This window comes from Lissotriton helveticus, chromosome 2_2, assembly GCF_964261635.1.
Source record: "Lissotriton helveticus chromosome 2_2, aLisHel1.1, whole genome shotgun sequence".
Taxonomy (NCBI): domain Eukaryota; kingdom Metazoa; phylum Chordata; class Amphibia; order Caudata; family Salamandridae; genus Lissotriton; species Lissotriton helveticus.
Genome location: NC_136060.1, coordinates 95,307,853 through 95,328,822, shown reverse-complemented (window position 1 = coordinate 95,328,822; position 20,970 = coordinate 95,307,853). Strand labels below are relative to the sequence as shown.

At 44.8% G+C, this 20,970-nt stretch overlaps 1 protein-coding gene across 1 annotated transcript in view; it reads right to left on the bottom strand.

Annotated features, from left to right (window-relative positions):
* SGCZ (sarcoglycan zeta) overlaps window positions 1-20,970 on the bottom strand; it is a 4,560,311-nt gene that overhangs the window by 3,754,861 nt on the left and 784,480 nt on the right. The window lies entirely within an intron of this gene.

Here is a 20,970-nt window from a genome sequence, read left to right as displayed (position 1 = left end):
GGAAGAGAGGTGGTCCAAGAAAGGGACCGGCAGAAGAAGCATGATTGGTATGACACCAGGACAGCAGGGAATAGAAGCTTACCCTTTGCGTGAAGTTGCAAATGGGAACTATGTACATGTCCCTTGGAGTAGGGGAGATTTAGCTGCTTTTACCACCTCTTTCCCCAAGTTACGAGAGAACCCTGTGGAGTGGTACAAGCAAGTGGAGAGATTTGTAAAAATCTCCAAGGTCCTTTGGATCGATCTGAACACGCTGTTCGACATTGTAGTACCTGGAGACCTGTGGACAGCATGTAAGGTTAGCGCTGAGTGGCCCACAACGGAGCCAGAGAGAGATGCCAAGACTAATGGGCCGTCTGAGATTGTGATGGCAAAATTCGAGAGAGTGATGACTTGGCTGAAAGAGAAGGTGCCAATGCAAGACATAGATTGGGTCAGAATAGATCGAACAAGACAGGAACCCAAAGAGACAGTTCATGAATATTACGAGAGATTGCTGAAGGCATTTAAACAGTATAGCGGCTTGGATGTAATGGATCCAAAAGACATAGGGCAATTCGTGTCCAAGTTCGTCCTGGGACTGAGACCGGATATTAGTTTAATGATTCAGCAACACTCGATTTGTTGGCAAAGTAAACCCCTAGATGAAATACTGAGATATGCCAGGTACTGCTGTGATGAGGTAGACTCCAAGGCTAAGAAACTAAAAGAAAAGCTGATGGTGGTACAATTGCAGACAGCAGGAAAGGGGGGACCGCAACAACAGCAGCAAGGGACAGGTACAGGAGGTAAGAAGCAGTACAGTCAGAACAAGGGTAATGAGGAGAGTACTACCTTTAGACCCAGAGTAGACATAGCTACCTTGAAGAAAACGACTAGGTGCCACCAGTGCAACGAGCTGGGGCATTGGAAACGCGAGTGCCCTTACAATGTAGAGATAGGAGAGCAAGAGATAGAGGAGGAAGAGGTCCAGAGCGCACCTATGAGAGGGGCGACGCAATACCAAGGAAAGGTGCTCAAAGGGGGGGGGGCTCCTCCCCGAGCCCAGTTCCCGCAACCTCCTCGAGTAGGGAGTATGGGTAAGACCTATAGACAAATGCCCCTGTTTGTGGAAGGGGAAGAGTGCTATTATGTGGACCCATTAACCGGACAGAGAGTGGAAAGAGAAGACTGCACCCTCGGGGCAGCATTGGAGGTAGACCAGAGGGGACCCTATGTTGAAGCAGAAGTAGCAGGGTGCCCTACGACATTTCTGGTGGACACAGGAGCCACTAGATCCACGATCAGATCAGCTGCAGTTCCAGACCTGCCCATGTCTGGAGAGACCATACAGGTGGTAGGGGTCGCAAACAGGAGAATAACCAGCCAATTGACAGAACCGGTACAGGTGAAAATAGGAAAGTACAGCGATGAGCATCAGTTTGTGGTTTGCGATTCAAGCCCTGTGTGTCTGCTAGGAAGAGACCTGTTGTGTAAATTGAATTGTACTATATACTGTACACCTCAGGGAGTGGAGGTATTGACCAACGATGATGATGCAGACTTTAAAGTTGCAAACTCAAGAATATGCGTGGAGCTGTACCCTACTTTGACAGTAGACGAGCTTCCCTGGGATTTGAGAGAGACAGTGGCATCAGAAGTATGGGATTTCACTGGGGAAGAGATTGGATTGGTCAAAGGGGTGGACCCAGTGAAAATTGTAGTGAAACCGCATGCTGAGTTCCCAAGAACACCCCAGTATAAATTGACTCCAGAAACGATTGCAGGCATAAAACCCGTGATCGAGTCTATGATTAAACAGGGAATACTGAAAGAAATCGTGGGTAGTCCATGTAACTCCCCGATTATGGGTCTGCAGAAACCAAATGGGAAATTTCGGATAGTGCAGGACCTTCGAAAGATTAATAACATAGTCGTTTCGTGTTGTCCAGTGGTACCGAATCCATCAGTGATACTGTTTCAGATTCCCTTCCAAGCAGAGTGGTTCACAGTGATCGATCTTTGTCAGGCTTTCTTTTCGATCCCTTTGGACGAAGATAGCCATTTTCTTTTCGCATTTAAGCTGGAAAATCGCGTCCTAACATGGTGTCGTATCCCTCAGGGGTATACAGAGAGTCCCTCGATCTTTAACCAGCTTTTGAAGAAAAATCTTGAAAGTCTAGTGCTGCCCCAGAAGTCAGTTCTGGTCCAGTACATAGACGACCTCCTTGTGGCGTCAGAAACAGAAGAAGCTTGCAGGGAAGACTCCATTGCGTTGTTAAATCACCTAGCTGCCAATGGGCACAAGGTGTCCCCGGGAAAATTGCAGTACTGCCTGACAGAAGTACAGTACTTGGGACACAGAATTGAGAAAGGCAAACGAAAAGTGTCACCAGACAGGATAGAGGCGATCATGAAAATGAATGCGCCTCAGACACAGAGAGAGGTCAGGATGTTCCTAGGGATGGTGGGTTATTGCCGACAGTGGATCGTGAACTTTTCACTGAAAGCAAAGCCCTTGCAAAAACTGACGCACAAGGAGGTGAGTGATCCGGTACCATGGGACAAAGACTGTTTGATGGCATTCTTACAGCTGAGAGAGGACCTGTGTCGTGCTCCGGCATTGGGAATGCCTGATTACAATAAACAATTCTTTCTTTACTGTTGTGAGAGAGAAGGTTGTGCGTTGTCTGTGTTGGTCCAAATCCATGGGAATGCCCGTAGACCAGTTGCTTATTTTTCGGCTACCTTAGATCCAGTAGCCGCAGCGTTGCCCGGATGTCTCAAATCCGTTGCCGCAACGGGTGTCAGCATTGAAAGATGTGAAAATATCGTTATGGGGCACCCGTTAGAGGTGTGCGTGCCACATTCTGTTGAACTGTTAATGACCAGGACCAAAACACAGCATCTGACCAATAGCAGGCTCACGCGCTATGAGCAGGTTATTCTTGCTGCAGAGAACGTGACCCTCAAGAGATGCTCTGTTTTGAACCCTGCTACCTTAATGCCACTTCCAAATGATATTGATGATGATGATGAATATACAGACCATGACTGTCTCGATGTGACTGAACTATGCACCAAACCCAGACCCGACATCGTAGATGAGCCACTGACGGACCCAGATGAAGTTTTCTTTGTCGATGGCTCATGTGTAAGAGACGCAGTTGGGCAGTTGAGAGCAGCGTATGCTGTTTGTACAATTGAAGGAGTTGTGGAAGCAGGGTGCCTGGAAGGAGTACACTCTGCTCAGGTAGCCGAGATTATTGCCCTGACACGTGCTTGCTTAGCAGGCAATCAAATTCGAGTCACCATCTACACCGACAGCCAATACGGGTTTGGGGTAGTTCATGATTACGGGCAGTTATGGTCTCAAAGAGGGTTCATGACTTCTTCAGGCTCTCCCATTCGCAATGGAGAGTTTGTGCGCTTGTTGTTAGAAGCATTGCAATGTCCAGCAAGTATCGCAGTTGTAAAGTGCATCGCACATACCAGAAATGAGGACTTTGTTTCGAAAGGCAATAGATATGCTGATGAAGTTGCGCGGTATTGCGCGGAACAAGGTTACTCTTTCACAGAGGTGGATGTGGGTGGAATAAATGTAAGAACTGAATTAGCTATGATACTGGAAACTGTTGATACTTGGGATGAACTGTCAACCATGCAAGAAAATGCTCCAGATTCTGAAAAAGAAACATGGGAAAAGGCAGGATGTGTAATGGGTGAGACTCATTTTTGGGTCTCAGCAGACGGCAGAGCAGTGTTGCCCAATGAGATGGTGAGTCCAATGGCTAGACTCATACATGGTCCCGTACACTTAGGGAGAGATGCTATGCTGAGAGTGTTTAGACAGACTTGGTACAATCCTAAGTTTAGAATAGCAGCAGAAGCAGTGTGCCAGCGTTGTGTGACCTGCCAGCAGCTGAATGTAGGAAAAAGAACACCAGTTGCACTAAGTCACATAGGAAGGTCTGGAGGTCCATTCAACAGAATGCAGATAGATTTCATTGAAATGCCAAGATGCAACCGCCTCCGCTATGTCCTGGTGGTTGTTTGTGTGTTCTCCAGATGGGTTGAGGCATACCCTACACGTAGGTGCGACACCCTCACAGTGGCTAAGTTACTGCTTAGAGAACTTATCCCTCGTTTCGGGGTGCCGGCCTTTTTGGAATCAGATAGGGGAACACATTTTAACAGCGAGCTTGTGAAGATGATTTGTGTTGCGCTAAATATTGACCAGAAGCTCCATTGCAGTTACCGACCAGAAGCCTCAGGAATTGTGGAACAAATTAATGGCACGATCAAGTCCAGAATAGCTAAAGTTTGCTCCTCAACGACCCTGAGTTGGCCTGATGCCCTGCCATTAGTTCTCATGAGCCTTCGTAGTACCCCAGACAGAAGAACAGGGTTGTCACCACATGAGGTGTTAATGGGGAGAGCAATGAGGCTGCCATCTATTCCAGCTACTGCACTGTTAAATATCACAGATGATATGATCCTGGACTATTGTAAGGGGCTGTCTGACGCCATGCGTTCTGTGTCCCTTCAGGTGCAGGCTGCAGAGGTTCCAGCGTGCCAGGGCCCGTGCCATGACCTGTATCCTGGGGACTGGGTCCTGGTGAAGAAACATGTGAGAAGAAGCTGCTTGGATGTTCGTTGGCGTGGGCCCTACCAGGTCATCCTGATCACAAGTACAGCTGTAAAGGTGGGAGGCCTGCCCAACTGGATCCACGCGTCACATACGAAAAGGGTTCCAGCACCTCTGGAAACAGCTCCTCTCTCAGATGGACGTCCAGCTGAGGACCAAGAAGCCATAGAGGGGGCTAGTCAAGCTGTAGAGGTGCCCGCGGAAGCAGGGAACGAGTCTGACCAAGCTGAGGACGGTCAGTACAACAGCGAAACTGAAGACGCTACAGAAGGAGAAAGTAGCTGGGAGTACGAGTCTGACCCTGACAGGTCTGAAAGAGAGCGAGAACAGACCAGAAGGAGAAGGAGTAGAAGGGCACGTGGAGAAACAAATTGGCCGCAAAGAAGAAGTTCTAGCCTGAGGTCAACTCCAGAAGCAACCCTTCCTCCGATATCAGAAGACTCAGACCCAGAAGAAGGTGCTCAGGGCGCTGAAGCACCGGACCGAAGAAGGTCAAGAAGAGTGCGTGTGCCTAACAGAAGATACTCCACACCTGAGTGGACATATCTGGCGACAAATGTCTGTGAAACCGGAGACAGGGAGGATCCGAGCGGTGGTGGTGTCCAGTTCTGAGCCCATTATCACCGTGGAAATACGACTGTTGGTACCCGGTGTCGAACAAGAAGGGTCACTAACATTCGTGCTCCCCAGACCTCCCCGCCTCAGCAAGTTAAAACACATGTTTCTTACAGAATTGCAATTCCCCGACTTTGGTACAACGATAACAGCACATGAAGAGCACACTCTTCGCTTGGAAATATTGAACTATGCTATTGAAGCTGCAACCACAAATCTGATAGTTGACTGTTAAAGGATTTTGTAAATAAAGCAAGCAGAAGAAAAGAAGATTACCTAGCGCCCAGGAAGCAGAGAATTTTAGGGAACCCCTTGAGTTGATGGAGAAGGGCTAGGGTTGTCTTTTTGAACTGTTAAAGGACTTTTGCGAAAAAGGCTGTCAGCCTCCAGCTGTGTGGATTCTAAAGACAAAAAGGATTGAAAAAAGACTGTAAAGGAACGAGAGGAAAAGAACTTTTTGCAAAGAGAAAGGGAAAGCTAGATTGTCTGACGAAATGGAGGCCGGCACCCCGAACCGCAGAGCTAAATGTATAATAGGTACACTAATAGTAGGAGTGATAATATTAATAGCTTTAGTGGTAACAATTTCTTATGTAAAGGGACATGAAGAAGAGGTAAAGGTAACTGATGTGAGTTCTGTAGTAACGCTTACACCTATGGTTGCTGGTGAGAAAAGGGAAAACACTCAAGAGAAAGCGTTATTGGCTGCAGAAGCCCGCAGGTTACATGTGGACGAGTCCCAAGGAGACTTTAGGTCAAATGCTTATGCTAAACTTTTGTATGAATACGTGGATGCCATGGAGGTTAAGGATTGCTACGTCTGCATGCAGTTGCCTGCGTCTGTAGATGAAGGAATTCGCTATCATCACCTCCCTCTGACATATGGCATTACATGTAGCTTATTGCTTAGTATATTTTATGAGAGAGATAGTTTTGAATACTATTTCTCAAATTATGATTCAGTGTTGCCAGAAGTCCCAAATTATAAGCAGATGAACAAATGGGATTACTGGAAGAGTGAAGACAGATTGGCCAAATTCTTCATTCCTTGGATTACCTTAGATACTTCACATGCCCGTAGAAATAATCTGACATGCAAGGTGTCAGAAGTCGAGAAAAAGTTCATAGGGCAGGTGGATGATCGTTACAGGAGACAAAAGATTTTGAAGAAATCAGGACAAGGGAAATTAGATTGGACCGAGGAAGAGAAGTCACATAAGAGAAAGGGTAGTAGTGGTCCAATAGCTTTAGATAAAGCGCAGAGAGGAAAGTTATGTCTTCACCGAGCCAAAACGTATTATGAAAATGTATACGTGGGTGAAGTTGACTGTGAACATGCTTTTAATTTAGAGTACTACACTAAGGATTTCCTGAAGGGAATGCAAGTGATTCCAAATGTGTATTTTGTATGTGGAAGAAATGCTTACGTGAGACTACCTGACAACTGGTATGGATCATGTTACTTGGCAATTGTCTTCCCCAAAATATATCATGCACAAGACTTAGTGATCATTGAGGGTCAGACATCATCGAGGGGAAGGAGAGATGTAGGTGATGCCGAAATGGTTGGAGATGTCTTTGGAGCTATGTTCCCTCTTTTGGGAATAATCCTTAATGATGTTAAAATTAGACGACTGGCAACAGTTGTCGACAGGTTGTCTGCCAGCACTGCTCAGTCCTTAATGCTGGTAGAAGGAGAGATGCAATCGATAAGGGCTATGGTTCTTCAAAATCGGCTTGCATTAGATGTCTTATTAGCAAAAGAGGGCGGAGTCTGTAAGGCTTTGAAGGTCCAGGAATGTTGCACTTACATTCCAGACCTTTCGAAGCCCCTTGAGAAGGTTATTAAGAACATAACTAATATACACAAAGAGATCGAAGACTTGAGTAGAGAAAATGTCTGGGAAAAGGTGGGCCACGGAATGAGTACGGTTGGAGGGTGGTTTTCCACCTTAGGAAAAAGCTTTATTTGGTATATCCTAAAGCCTATCATCATAATATTGATCTGTGGGATAGTATTGTGGGGATTGGTGAGGGTATTCAAATGGTACAGAGCAAGAAGGTCAGAAAGGGCCCAAAGAGAGCAGCTGCAGAGATTGGCTGCCATACAGGATAATCAGTACAGGAGCCTGAGAGCTCTGGAAGCGCAGAGAATGCTACCCATAACTTCAGTTTAAATGTTAGTGATGACCCCGAGAGGTCATCAAAGGGGGGAACTGAGAGAGCGCAAACTGATTTACATGTATGAGTACATCACACTTACCTGTAGAGAGCATAATTCATGAAGAGAAATGCCATGAGTGCTAATAGTATTTGCGAATATATCCTAAATGTATGGCTAATGTAGAGATTTAAGTAGAAGTGGAACTAATACAGAAATGTGTGACATTATATGATTTTATTAGACGTGATTATTTTGAATCTATGTCGTGTAGCTGTTAACGTGTAAGATGGACTGTGGTTAAACGCAGAAAGTGGTAGGCCTCAGGGCCAGAGCTGGAGCTAGAAGGAAAGGTGGTTCTTTTCACGACAAAGATTGTTTTAACGTTTTTGGTCCTTGCATTAATAGGCCATGATTTATAGTAATGTTTTCTAAATAATAGAATAAGAGTTTTAACATGCTTTAATTAAATGAAGAAGTTGAATGCTATAATCATAATGAGAAATATTGTAGGCCTGAAATGTTTTAGCATTATTTTACACGTACATGTCTGGGTTGAGAAATGTTGCAAGCCTTTTAAGAAGTCTATAAGAGTTGGGTTCTTGGCGGCAGATATCTGTCTGCAACAGGAAAGGGGGGATCCAATTATAAATGAATGAATAGAGGTCTGTTCAAGTAGACGGCCCAGACATGGAGGAGGGTTTTGGAATGTTTAAGGGGTATCAGCGGGCCGGAGAAGAATCTGAGAAGCAAGGTCAACTCTAACGTCTGAGGCCCAATACAAAGCATCATGGAAAAAGCCTGAAGTTGCACCACGTGAGAGGCGTTTCGCAAGGGGCGTCTCAAATGTTGTTGACTGTTTTGTATTAGGGACAGCACCCCTGGGTGGAGTGAGAGCAGAGACCTGAGGACCCTTTAGAGAGCGGATGGGTAGGCAGTGAGGGGTCATGACTGGAGAACTATAGGTTTTCACCAAGAGACTTAGAGTGGGTGACTTCCCTTGGGGGTCATTCATTGCTGACACCTTTGTTAGGTTGGGATTTGGTTAAGTAGGGATACCATCTAGAACAGGGTAGGGACGCCTAACCTGTGTTTGTTTCCTCCAACCTAAATGAAGGAGCGATATGCGTCTATGCTGATAGCTTTATTGTTCTTAGAACTTGTGTTAGTGATTTCTGTTGCTCGTCTGAGGGCTTTTCGAGAGCACATGTATGTAATTGGACCTGTGTATCTCGTGAATCTCATTCTGAGATGCCTGTATTTGCAGCTCATTATATCTTTACAATAAACTTTTGAAACCTAGAAGTTGTCCGTGATCTTTGAGAGTAGAGTCCTTTATTGGGTGAACTAACTTGCAGATAGGTGTACTGTTTTCTTCCAAGACAGGCAACAAAGGTTCAGTCGACCAGATCGAGGTTTGGATCAATAGATATAAGGTATCGATCGAAATCTCGCCCTTTCAGTTACCTCTCCCATAGAATTAGCCAACAGGCACAGAAGACTCTGACAGAGTAATCCACAATGCCTACTTTTGCTGGCTGAATGACTGCCGAGGAAATATCCCTCCTAAGATCATGAATGTTCATTACCCACACACACTCTGTTCCATAATTGGCTGGAGTATTTCTCAGTCTAATCAAACATAATTAACTTTCTGGGAAATATCACCAAAAGTTCCATATTGAGAATCCATGGAGGTGTATGTGAGATCTGTTTTACTGCTTCAGCCACTCTAAATTGATCTACTTTCATTTCTAGCAAAGTGACCTTCACATCAAGTTCGTTCTACATTCCCCACACGTTACATTCCCCTTCTTCACCTCAACTGTCATGATGTCTATCTCTTTCTCGAACACGGCATCTTTCTCTTGATTTTCTTTGTATTTCGTTCTCATACATCTATTATTTGTACACAGAGGTCCTTACCAGGCAGATCTAGCAGATGATTTAAATCTTGCATTTCCACGCATTCACTGACAACAACTTTGTACAAGGATTATACAAAAGAAATGGTTGAGTAATCACCTCATGTTCTCTGCTTTCGCTCAAATCCTTCATCTTATATGGAGCACTATTGAATAATGGCATTGTTGGCCTTGAACACCACTTCATGACTGCCACACCACTCCAAGTATTCAGAAAGAAGGTTAAAAACATTTGTTTAAAGAGTCCTTCGGCTGCCATTGATAACAACAATTCTTGTTCTCTGAGCTTCAACTAGCTTCTGGGCTCGACTCAACACACTTACGTACACAATAATGAATCATTGTTTCTTGGGTACGTGTGCACAGTGTTTGTATTAATAGCAATACCTTAGAGCAAAATAAAAAAAACATTGGCTTTAATATGAAAATTGCTGATGCATTAGAACAAGTGTTAACAGTGAATTCTATTAGTTATGTAACCCCTTCAAAATATTATTACAAGAATATTGGGGCATATTACCAAGGGCCTTATCGCCGCTTTAGCGGGAATTTTTGCTGCTAAAGCGGCGATAATTTCATCGCCCTATTACCTAGCTGTCGCTAACACCAGTTAGCGACAGCTAATAGGCGATAGCGGGCATTTAGGGGCCCACTTTGCATGTCAGCGATATTTATCGCTAATGACATGCAAAGTGGGCATGCCAAGATGTTAGCGACTGAAAACAGTCGCTAACATCGCTATCCCCTATTACCAACTTTTGGAAATAATCGCGCTAAGCGCGATTATCTACAAAAGCTAACGCCTGCCCAGAGCAGTTCTTAGCCATGTTATCCAATGGAAGGTGGATAACATGGCTAAGAGCATTTGCTCGGTAATGCATGAATATCGCTGACTTTTCAGCGATATTCATGCATTACGGCCGATTTTTATCGCTTGGGAGATAAACCTTGATAATATCAAGGCTCCTAAGCGATAAAAATCGGCGATGCTCGGCGATATAATTTTGGCCGCTAACCAAGCTGAGCGATATTTTTCGCTCATACTTGGTACTATGCCCCATTGTTTTTTACTTGTGATTTATTTTTATATTTCTATTTATTAGTATATTTATGGGGGAGTATTTCAACCACAATTGCTGTCCACAGTCCAAAGGTAGGTCACAAGAATAATCCTCCTGGATAAGCAATATGATGGATGCAGTATAATGCAATGCAGTAAAAATATTAGGCAGAGTAATAGTTTGTTACAGATTTTGAATTAAGGTTTTTGATCCTCAAGATGTATGAAGTAAATGGATTGTCTGACTGGTGGTAGAAAGGAGGGACGCTGAGCAGCCTAGGTGAGGATATGGAGAGAGAAAGGATGGAGAAAAATATTTCTGTGAAATAAAAAATGAAATTGATTCAGAAGGGGCAGATTCCTGTTTTCCCAACTTCAACGCTGATACTGACGTTGTCACTACTGAACTCTGGGAGAGTCGTGCATGCATATAAATCACCTTCCATGTTTGACGCAGCATGTTATCTACAAACCTTTGACAGCACAACACGTCAGTGAATCTAGAATGGCTTTTGTTGGACTTAGCCCTTTTTGCAGGGTCATCCCAGAACTTTTTGTCTTCCTCCTGTAGTTTTCCTGACCCGTTGTTGGTGTTTTTCTGATCTGGGCACTTTATCACTGCTGATCAGTGCTAAAGTGCATGTGCACTCTCTTGTAAACTTGGTAAGACTGATCTACACCTGTTTGGCATATTTAATTTACCTGTAAGTCACTTGTACAGTGGTATCCCATATACCTAGGACCTTTAATTTAAATGCTGCTGGTGGGCTTGCAGTGCTGCTTGGGCCACCCACTGAAGTAGCCTTTTAAACCTGTCTCAGGCCTCTGCCACTGCAGAGCCTCCACGTGCAGTTTACTGCCACCATGACGTGGCATAAAAAGTGGTTGCCAAGTCTGCAAATCCCATTTTACTACATGTAAGTCAACCCTAAGGTAGGCCCTTGCTAGTCCTATGGGAAGGGTGCGGTCTAGGTAAAAGGTAGGAAATGTGCCTTAACTGTGTGGCATGTCCTGGTAGTGACAAACAGCCTATTTGGTTTCTCACTGGCGTGAGGCTGCCCTCTCATAGGGTTGCATTGGGGATTCCCTAATATGTGCTTCAGTGGTAAATCCTGCCATGAGAGGGGTAGCGTGCCCATGTTTGGTATATTTGGAATAGTAGTCATAAATCCTGCTTATTGCTGAAAGCAGATTTTTTATTGCTATTTTAGAAATGCCAAATTTAGAAGTGGGCATTTCTGTGTGCTGATGTGTGTTTGTGCCCTGCCTAGATGTGTATTGACCATCTTATTCTTACTGACAGGGGAGAGGGGATGTGCATTCACTCCAGCCAGCCCCACGGGGGGAGGTGGGGGGTGTGGGGGGGTTGAGGTGTGTCCTGCCTTTCTTGGGTGACTGAGCGCTAGGCTGAATAGACCTTGGCTGAGAGGGTTGATTTTTTCCTTACACCAGAATAACCCTGGTCTGCATTTGGAGTGGTGGGAGAAGTTGTACCTGCAACTGTGTAGGGCTGTGCCTGCCTTCCACAATGCTGGCTCCACCCCCCTGTGGTGAGTCTGGGGCCTGGACTGAAAATGTGAATGGGGGTGTTGTGAACTTCAGTAGTGTTAGAAGTGCCCCCCAGAACAAAGACATTAGCACTGTAAGTATAGGGGCTGTGACCCCATGAAAAGAGGGAAGACACTGCATGGACTGCTGTATGCCAGGAGGAACCACCATTTGGGACTAAGCGTCTGCCTGCTGGGTGGCTGAAGCGACTGCCCTCTGCTAAGGGGCCCTGCGTGCTGGCCTGCCTGTGTCCTGGTCTTTGCCCCTGTGCTGGAGAAACCATAGCGCTGGTGAGTAATTCATGTTCCCTCCAACTGTTCGCATGGTCAATCACAGGCGGATTGCTTCATATTTTCCTGTTGGCAGGGCGCGCTTGGAGAGCGCTGTAAGGTCCGGTGCCCAAGGAGGAGGCTCACTCAGTGCTGGCCGAGAGGAGTGCTTTTTGTCCTACAGTTGGGGTAGTGCAGCACTCTCCTCTACTGCCTGCATTTAGTGCTGCAGTTCTGCAGCCGGGGCTCTGCTAGGTGGCCTCGGGCTGGAAGGAAGCACCAAGGAATCCCGGCCCGGGATTTCCTGGTGACATCAGGATGGGGACAGAGCCCACCGCACCCAGAAGGGACCAGAGATTAATGGACTCTAGGCTGCAATACAATGGGGGGGGTCACGTTGCAGACACTGCGACCATGTTCAGCTCCCCTCGAGGCAACGCCGCATTGAAAGCTGCCAAGGGAGCCACAGAAAGAAACGAGCCGCTGTAGGGGAAGAGCCAATCTCAGCACGGCCGGCATTGACACTGTGGGCTCCGCCCTCCCTGAGGAAGCCAGGGCTGTGGCAAGATGAAAGGCAGCTGCCGCGTGAGGAGCTGCCCCATCGCAGCCACCTGTTGATCCTCTGTGAGAAGTGGGGACCCGTATCTGCCTTGCTTATCAGCAGCCACCCGGTACATTCATGGGTGGCTTCCTACCACTTGTGTATAAGCTGGGTGGCCGAGGGAGGTTGCCCTATCAAATTGGACAGTGTGTGTCCCCCCATACCTCCACCTGCCTGTGAACACCGGATCGTGGTGTTAGGACGGGGCAAGACCCGGATAGAGGCCCCCGAGTCTGGAGGAAGAAGGAACCTCCGCAACATAACAGCATTCCCTGTGGTAGGTGGGCAGGTGGCCCAAGAGTCTACTAAGTGAAAGACATATGCTACTGTACAAATAGCAGGGGAGCAGGTGCTGCTCTAAGTGGTGGTAACCCATTGTCTGGGTTGCACTCTATGTACAATACAGTAATAGTGATCTGCAGTAACAGTGGTATGTTTATAAGTGGCTGCTTTAGTGCATTGCTGATGATGTTTGTGCCTTATGCTTTACACTAAGTGCAATCCTACCAGTAGTTACTGGTTATCCTAACTGTGATGTTTATGACCATGGCCCAATTGGCCAAGTGATTTATGTAATCCCTGTGAAATCATGACAAGTGCCTAGTGGCACAGTAATATATGTGATTGTGATATAATGTGTTTTTATGGATAATACAAAGGATATTTTTATATAACCTTGGGTGGAGTCTCTTTTGTGGTGTGCCTAGTGTGTCACTGTGTTTTTTAGTATGTTGCCCAAGCGCTTTACACATTGCCTCTGGGATAAGCCTGACTGCTCTGCCAAGCTACCAAGTGGGTGAGCAGGGCTTATCTTCAGTGTGTAATTCCCTTGCCCTGACTAGAGTGGTGAGTTCTAGAAGTGTGGCTCAATGGTTAGAGCAGCAGACCCTGATGCAGTAGTCTGGCCGGGACCAGGGTTCAATTCCCGCCTCGGCGGGTCTCGGGCTCAATTTCCTCGGACCTGATGATTCTCGCCTCGGTGCCTATTCTAATCATGAGTCTCACTCTGCACCTCTGGGCAATAGCTTGCTTAATCTCTACAACGGCCCCAACAACGCTGAGGATGCCTGACTTCACCTTGGGGGTGCCCAGGAGTGGGCTCCTCACAGGGAAAGGCCAGGAAGGGTTCCTCGGCGGTATTCGTACAAGCGCCGAGATGCCTACGGGTAGTCGTGCGCTATACAAGTGCGTAATCATTTTAATCAATCAATCATTACCAGGCTTAGGTGCTAGGGTATCTAGCCAAACAGAAACCCCATTTCTAACAGTTATGAATCTCATGATCCTACTGATGAAGGGTTATACTCAATAATTGCGTTTGTGGTTGTACTCTCATGAGGTTTATATTTGCACTGTGTGCTTGAATAGCAATGTAGTGAGCTTCCATTTTCAGATGCTGTGGGCAGTCTGGTATTTACCAACTATAGTGGTACGTTTTTGATTCAGGTGGTATATTTGTGGAATATTGCACTTTAAGGGCAATAGTGGTAATCAATTACCAACAGTCTAAAAATAAAAGCCACTGACTTTGATTACCACTATTCTATCTCACATTCTGCTAAAGGTAATAAGTAATATAAACTGTCTTACTAACCAGTGGTAATATTGTAAATAAGATGGTGTCCTTACATCAGCCTTTGATCACCTTTCACTGTTCCTTTCAAGATTCTCATACCACACGCCATAAGTATTAAGGAAGGCTATACTATTGTCTATCTCACCTTTATATTTATGTCCTACTCCCTGTGACCAAGTTTTCAGAGGGTATATTATGTTGGCCATGCCTTGTGTATACTTGCCAGATGGTCCAGCCTAAGTTTAAGCTTTCAAGAACAGGAGGCAAATCCATCTCTGTTAAGGCAGCCAGAGCATGGAATGCTCTTCCCTTGGCCCTTCGCATTGCTCCCTCACTTTCTCAGTTTAAGAAGGGACTCAAAACACATTTGTTTAACATCACTTTGTAATTTCTCTATTTGTTATGTTGGCTGCTCCGTTTTTTCTCACTTACTCACCGCGCCCGGATACTCTTGAGTAATAGAGCGCGTAATAAAAGGCTTTATAACATAACATAACATAACGTATACATGCCCTATCTTTTCATACAATTGCCATTTAACTGCCTCCCCATTTTCCATATTGGTCGATTGGAGTCAAAATGTGTCCCTTTTTTACAAGTGTACTAAGCTGAAGGTCAAGAATATTTAGCAAATAAATTGTACATCAAAAAATGAAGAAATGAAAACGATAATGTAGAAAAGGCCCCAAAATTATTAAAAACACAAAATGATAATAGTTGGTGTGAAAATGTGGATTATTAGTTGGGGCGGATGGTAGTCCAAGGTAAGTAATAATGTCACTATTCGTGTTCGGTATAGTAAAGGTTTCAGTAAATAAAACCTGTGCTCAGCTCCTGGTAGCTATGGCACAGACCAGACAGGCTTAATGTAAAGTGCATAAAGCATTTGGATGTACCAAAACATTATAAAATCTAAAACATAACACAAAAAAGTATCACTCCAACTAATAAATAACCGGAATAATTTAATTAACAAAATGGCACCAAAAGGATGAAAATCCAATAGGGGAACTTGTGATCTGAATTCTCAAAATCCGCGCCGCTCCCGCCTTCTCCAGGACTGCAACAGATGCCTCAGAGGGACCGGTAACTTGCTAACCTATCCATTGACCAGCAACCTCAGGACGCGCTCCATTGGACCCACGAGTGCCCCTCCAACACGCGACCCAGGACCAGAGACTGAAGCAAGTACCAGACGACTGCAGGGAGTGAGGTGAGAGCCGAGGAAGAGCTCCGAAGTCCACCAGTGCCTGTCTTCAAGATGGCCGCTCCCTGCCCAGAATATCCGTCATGCCCCATTTATACATGCAGCCCGGATTTAAGGAGGCCCCGACCTCGGATTCTCAGATCCTAACTCTTTGCCATTTACAGCTGGCATTTAATCGAGCAAAAATTGCGAGCCTCGATCAGGATCCCCCTATGCCTGACCTTATGATGGCCGCCCCGTAGCCCTGATTCAAGGACGACTACCTGACTCTGAGTACCCAACTCCATGCCATATACAGCTGGCATTGAATCAGTCCTAATTTACGGGCCTCGCTCCGGAACCCCTGATGCCTGACCTCAAGATGGCCACCCCCTAGGACTGATTTCGAAAGGAGTCGAGACTACGAAGCTGCCCACCTACATTTACTGATACGTTAATCACCCTCATATCGCCTGCATCTTAGCCGAGAAGGGTTGTTGTACTTGCCCTGCAGACCCTAACATCCCCCTCAGCTCTAATCACACAGGGATACTGCAAAACTGCCTTTCCTCAACACAGCTGATACTACTGTACAGCAGAAACACCTACATCCCAACCTGCTAGTCGCAGCCTGAAAGGAATGAAGTACATGTCTCTCTGAGACCAGCACTTTCTATAGCTTCCTGCCCACAGAACTGACCTCAAGACGGCCGCCCCTCATCACTGAAGGTACAAGGATATGCTGTGCATCACACCATCGGCCCCAGTGTCTGCCCCCAAACCCTATTACGATACTCTGAAAGTGGACCCGGCAACTGACCCTGAGGAGTCCAGGAACCACAGACGCAGACCTACAAGCAACAAATAAGCTACTCTGGGAAATCAAGCTTCGCATACCTCGAAAAAACAAAGAGCTCTGTAGCACTCCTCTACTGTGGGATACTTTCCTTCCTTATCTGAATTGCCCAAGCACTGCAAAACATCCAGGACCCCTCCTTAGTTTCACGGTCCCCCTTTCTAAGAAACCCAATGATGACACCGGACATGCCAACTTACTCCAATCGCGCATGGCGACCTACCTGAAACCCCATGGCGCAAACTTCCCCTCCAACCTATCCGCTAAAGCAAAAAGAAACTTCAAACATAGACTGATTAGAGAGCTCCCAGAAACACTAATCGCGGACACATACCATTGCTCCTCCAAAGGGCATACTAAGATGGATTTCATCTTCAACACTGAAAGTCCCGACGACTGGAACGCCACACTCAAAAAAAAACTTTACATCGCAAAAACTACAATGACCTCGCACAGCTCCAAACTGACGACCTTGATCCCCAACCGCCTGGCGAGGGGTGGGAACACGTCTGTGACCATCTACATGAACGGCACAGTCCTGATTCAGGCAAACAATGAGAACCTTGAGGCCTTCGACTCCCTCCTCTCTGCCCTCCAAACCACCCACCTCCACGTGCTTTGATCCTCTTTGACCCAGCACCCACCCCCGGTCAGCAAAGCATTATCTGACTGCACTTATCTGGTACCAAGGCATATTGTAGAGCCAACTGCAATTGAGTCTGTGCCAGACACAGAAATCAGGTTAATCCTGGTCGGAAGTTTTATCTACTGATATAGTCTCTGAAATGTAAGTAAAATACATCCACAGCGGGGCAAGGAAGCAGTCTGTGGCAAGAAGGGGTGCACAATGTTTGATAGCTGAGCAATGATGACCCGAACAATCCATTGGCATTTGGTGGGAAAGATCCAAGAGGGAGAATTTTTAAATTTGTGCCCCAGGAAGGTCTTTCTTTGGTCCAACCATTGTGGCGGCTTCACCCAATGAAGAGTTCCAGGTTAAAACTTCATCACATTTTTAGAGTTTGGATTCTTCCTACAGGGTAAGGCTGCAAGTCATAGCCAAACAATGATTCACGAGGACAGAAACCTTCTTTGTGATGACCCTCTGAATCACATTTGCAGCAGTGAAAAAGCAAAGAGCTGGAGCAATCTGAATGTTTAGCCCAACCTTTGTTGGATCGACTTGGCAGGTTTGTCCCGGTTCTCTAGAGGTTTTTGGAGCCGAAACATTTCCAAGTGCCAGATTTCTCATGACAGGAGGAGTACACTTTGACATAGCCAAGGATCCCTGGGCCTCAGGAACACCACTTGGGGGTTGGGTTAAGACTCACCACAGCAGAAGCCACCAACAGTGTCTAGGAAAGATCCAGGTGCAACTGGTCAGCTTGGCTCTTCAGGAAAGCGACTACTACCAGCTTGTTGTGTCCCTGTAACTAAGCAGAAATTATGTTAACTAACCTCTTGAGTCCACTTCTTTGTCTTGGGTACAAGTGAGAGTAGTTCCCGTCTTTCAGGGCTCCTCAAGGTCTCAACAGCAGGTGTTGCCCTTCCTCTGTCTTCCACAGGTCCAGTAGAGTTCTGAAGTGGAAGCCCACATGAACCATATTTTTGCCAGGCACTAGACTGTGGGTGGTGGTGACTCCTGCCCCTCTAAACAGCAGGGAAATGCTTGACAGTGGTAACCCTGCCCACTTTTGCAGCAGTTTCTTTGTGTCCTACTACAAACTCACCACTAGTGCCCTTCTCTACCTAAAGCCACAATGATATAACCTTCCCTCCACTGTGCATACCTCATATGCACACCCTGGAGGCTTGGCTAAGGAAATAGCCACCCTCTTGTCAGTTGAAAGCAGTTTTGGGGGCTGTTCATTTCCCACTAGGATTGGTACCTGGCTGATTAGAGGAACCTGGGAGGGGTAGGCCTTTTTTAATCTAAGCAAGCTCTTGGGCACCGCCCAGATGATCATCCTACAAGAGGAATAGAATAATAACTCCCCACACCCAAGGCCTTTGCCTCAGCTCTGTGAGCAAGGTCACACTGCATCAAGTAGCCTATTCCGCTCGTGGGTGAAAGCTGAAACCTCATGTAAATGGGCTTATAGAGGCTTTAAGTAGGGAAGAAGTTACTTTCTAAAAGTACTTTTTGCCAATTATTTATTACAAATCTGACTTTACCAGTGAATTAAGCTTATAATAAGTATTTTAAAAAGTCCAAGAATTAACTTTGTGGTTGATTGTAAGGTGGAGATAACATTATTAAATGTAATATTGTATCCAAATGCTTTCCTGTGGAACAGCTAAACCAGCTACAGTGAACATATCTTTTGGAGCTGTGTCACCACAAGGACATGTTTCACAATAAACATTTACATGTTCTACTTTTAAATACCATACACCCTGCCTTATCAGCATTAAGGCCTACTAAGTGGTGACTTATTAATAATTATAAGAAGGGTTTAGGTCCACCAAAAGTGGTTGCTTTGGAACGTCGAATTTGCAGTTCTAAAACTGCACAGACAGGTTTCAGTAGTAGGCCTGCAGTCATGTATTGCATTTACACTCAAGCAGTAGCACAATGTGAGCTGAGGTCCAGTAGTGACTATTTATTGGCCCAATGTACACGTTGAACCATTTTCTAGAGACTCAGAGGTAATTTAATTATGTCATTTAGGAATATAGTCAATCTTGACATGTTTTAGGGTAAGAACATATGCACTGGCACTCATTAGCAGACTCCTAGTGCACGGAGTCAAAGAACCAGCAGCATCAGTCCAAGAAAATTAGGCTAATCATACAAAATTTTGCTAGAACTGAGATTAAAATACATTTTCATTTCTCTAAAAATAGCTTATACAATCACATAATTTATTTTGTATAAAATACTTGGATAATTTATTTAAAAAAATCATTACAGATGTTTCATAGCAAATAACATTCCTTTTATTATTTTGTGATTTGGTCTCAATCTACTCCCGCCCTAGGTCAAAGTTCCACACATTCTAGTAACAAAAGAGAAACATTCAAAATTATTTTATAATGCCATGCTAAATGTTTTATGAAAAGTGCTGGGCATAATGTTTCATTGCTCATTCTAAACCTTTTGTACTGTGCTTGTAATCGCTTCTAACAAGCTTCCAGGAGCTGGGCAGCAGCCAATTGGCAAATCCTCCTAAGAAGCAGCATGACCTTTAGTTATGGCGTGTGTTATTGACTATGACAGTGCACTACATTTAGCAAATCTTAATAGTGCAATTTCCATATCTCGTAATGATACTTTTAGCAAAAGAGCGGACACACTTTTTGTTCAATATTGTGATGTAGTATGCACCTTGGGGACATGCATAACTAAGAAATGCTGGAGCCTAATAAAAGTATAAGGAAGTAAAATATTAAATATACAAATATTCTCTGAAAAACAATTATAATCATACCATACCTTAATGGAATGATAGCAATACTACAAACAATATATTCGTTGGCCCAAAGGTTTAGAAAGAATAGAGGAATCAAGGTCTCAATTTCAAGTCCTTCATTATTCTTGTTTTATTTACTGCATCTGATAAATGATACCCTGGGGTTTTCAACTTATCAGATGTGCGCAATAACAGCAGTTATGAGTCTTCTCCAAAAAAATAGTTACAACGTGGATTTTGTAGCTTTCCACTTCCAAATGCATTTGTCCTTGTATTTATCACGTATTTTTCACCTACTAAACTTTAGCAGGATTGACCTGCTGGAATTTATAGGGGGATAAATCCAACTGTCACTAAATTCTTGCAAATTTATAATTCTGATGCACATGCTAACAGTGGTCGCACAGTAGCAGAGATTTAGGAGACATTTGACTTGTAATCGAGTACTTTATATCAAACTGTGAATTTCTTGTCAAAAATAGATTACAAAAACATAAGAAGACCCTCAATTTAATTACAATTGGAAGGGTTACCTTGAGGACTAATGGGCAGTTTTAGGCACATAATCCAGGAAACGTTGTGGTAGTTACATACTGCATCATGGAGGGGGGGCAAGAAGGGTTTGCAAGTTATAGTTACTTCAGTTTACTATAGCTGGTGAATTTCAGTTGTTTAGATTGCAAAAATGTATGTTTTAACTGACATTTTCACCTAACTATAACCTCCCTTTAGCCTTTGTTTTATTTAATGCAAAGAAACATATATAACTTATGGTCCTGCAATGCATTGCTTATGACATCACATATTACATCACTGAGGACATGGTCAGTGTTCGACCTGACATCTTTGGCATGTTTTTCCCTTTCTTTTTTGTTTCTGACCTCCTGTTTTTGATTGCCTCCTGCTTTTAGTTTTTGCTTGTTTTAGAACTCTGGGCACTTTACCACTGAGGATCGATGCTAAAATGCAAGTGCTCCCTGTGTAAATTGTGATTGTGATTGGTTCTCCATGATTGGTGTTTTTGATTTAAATGTAAGTCCCTAGAAAAGTGTAGGAGGTTGAATATCTTTCTCGCTGTGTGCAGCCAGTTTCTTCATGTTCAAGTCTTTAGTGTCACAAACCAAATGCTTCTG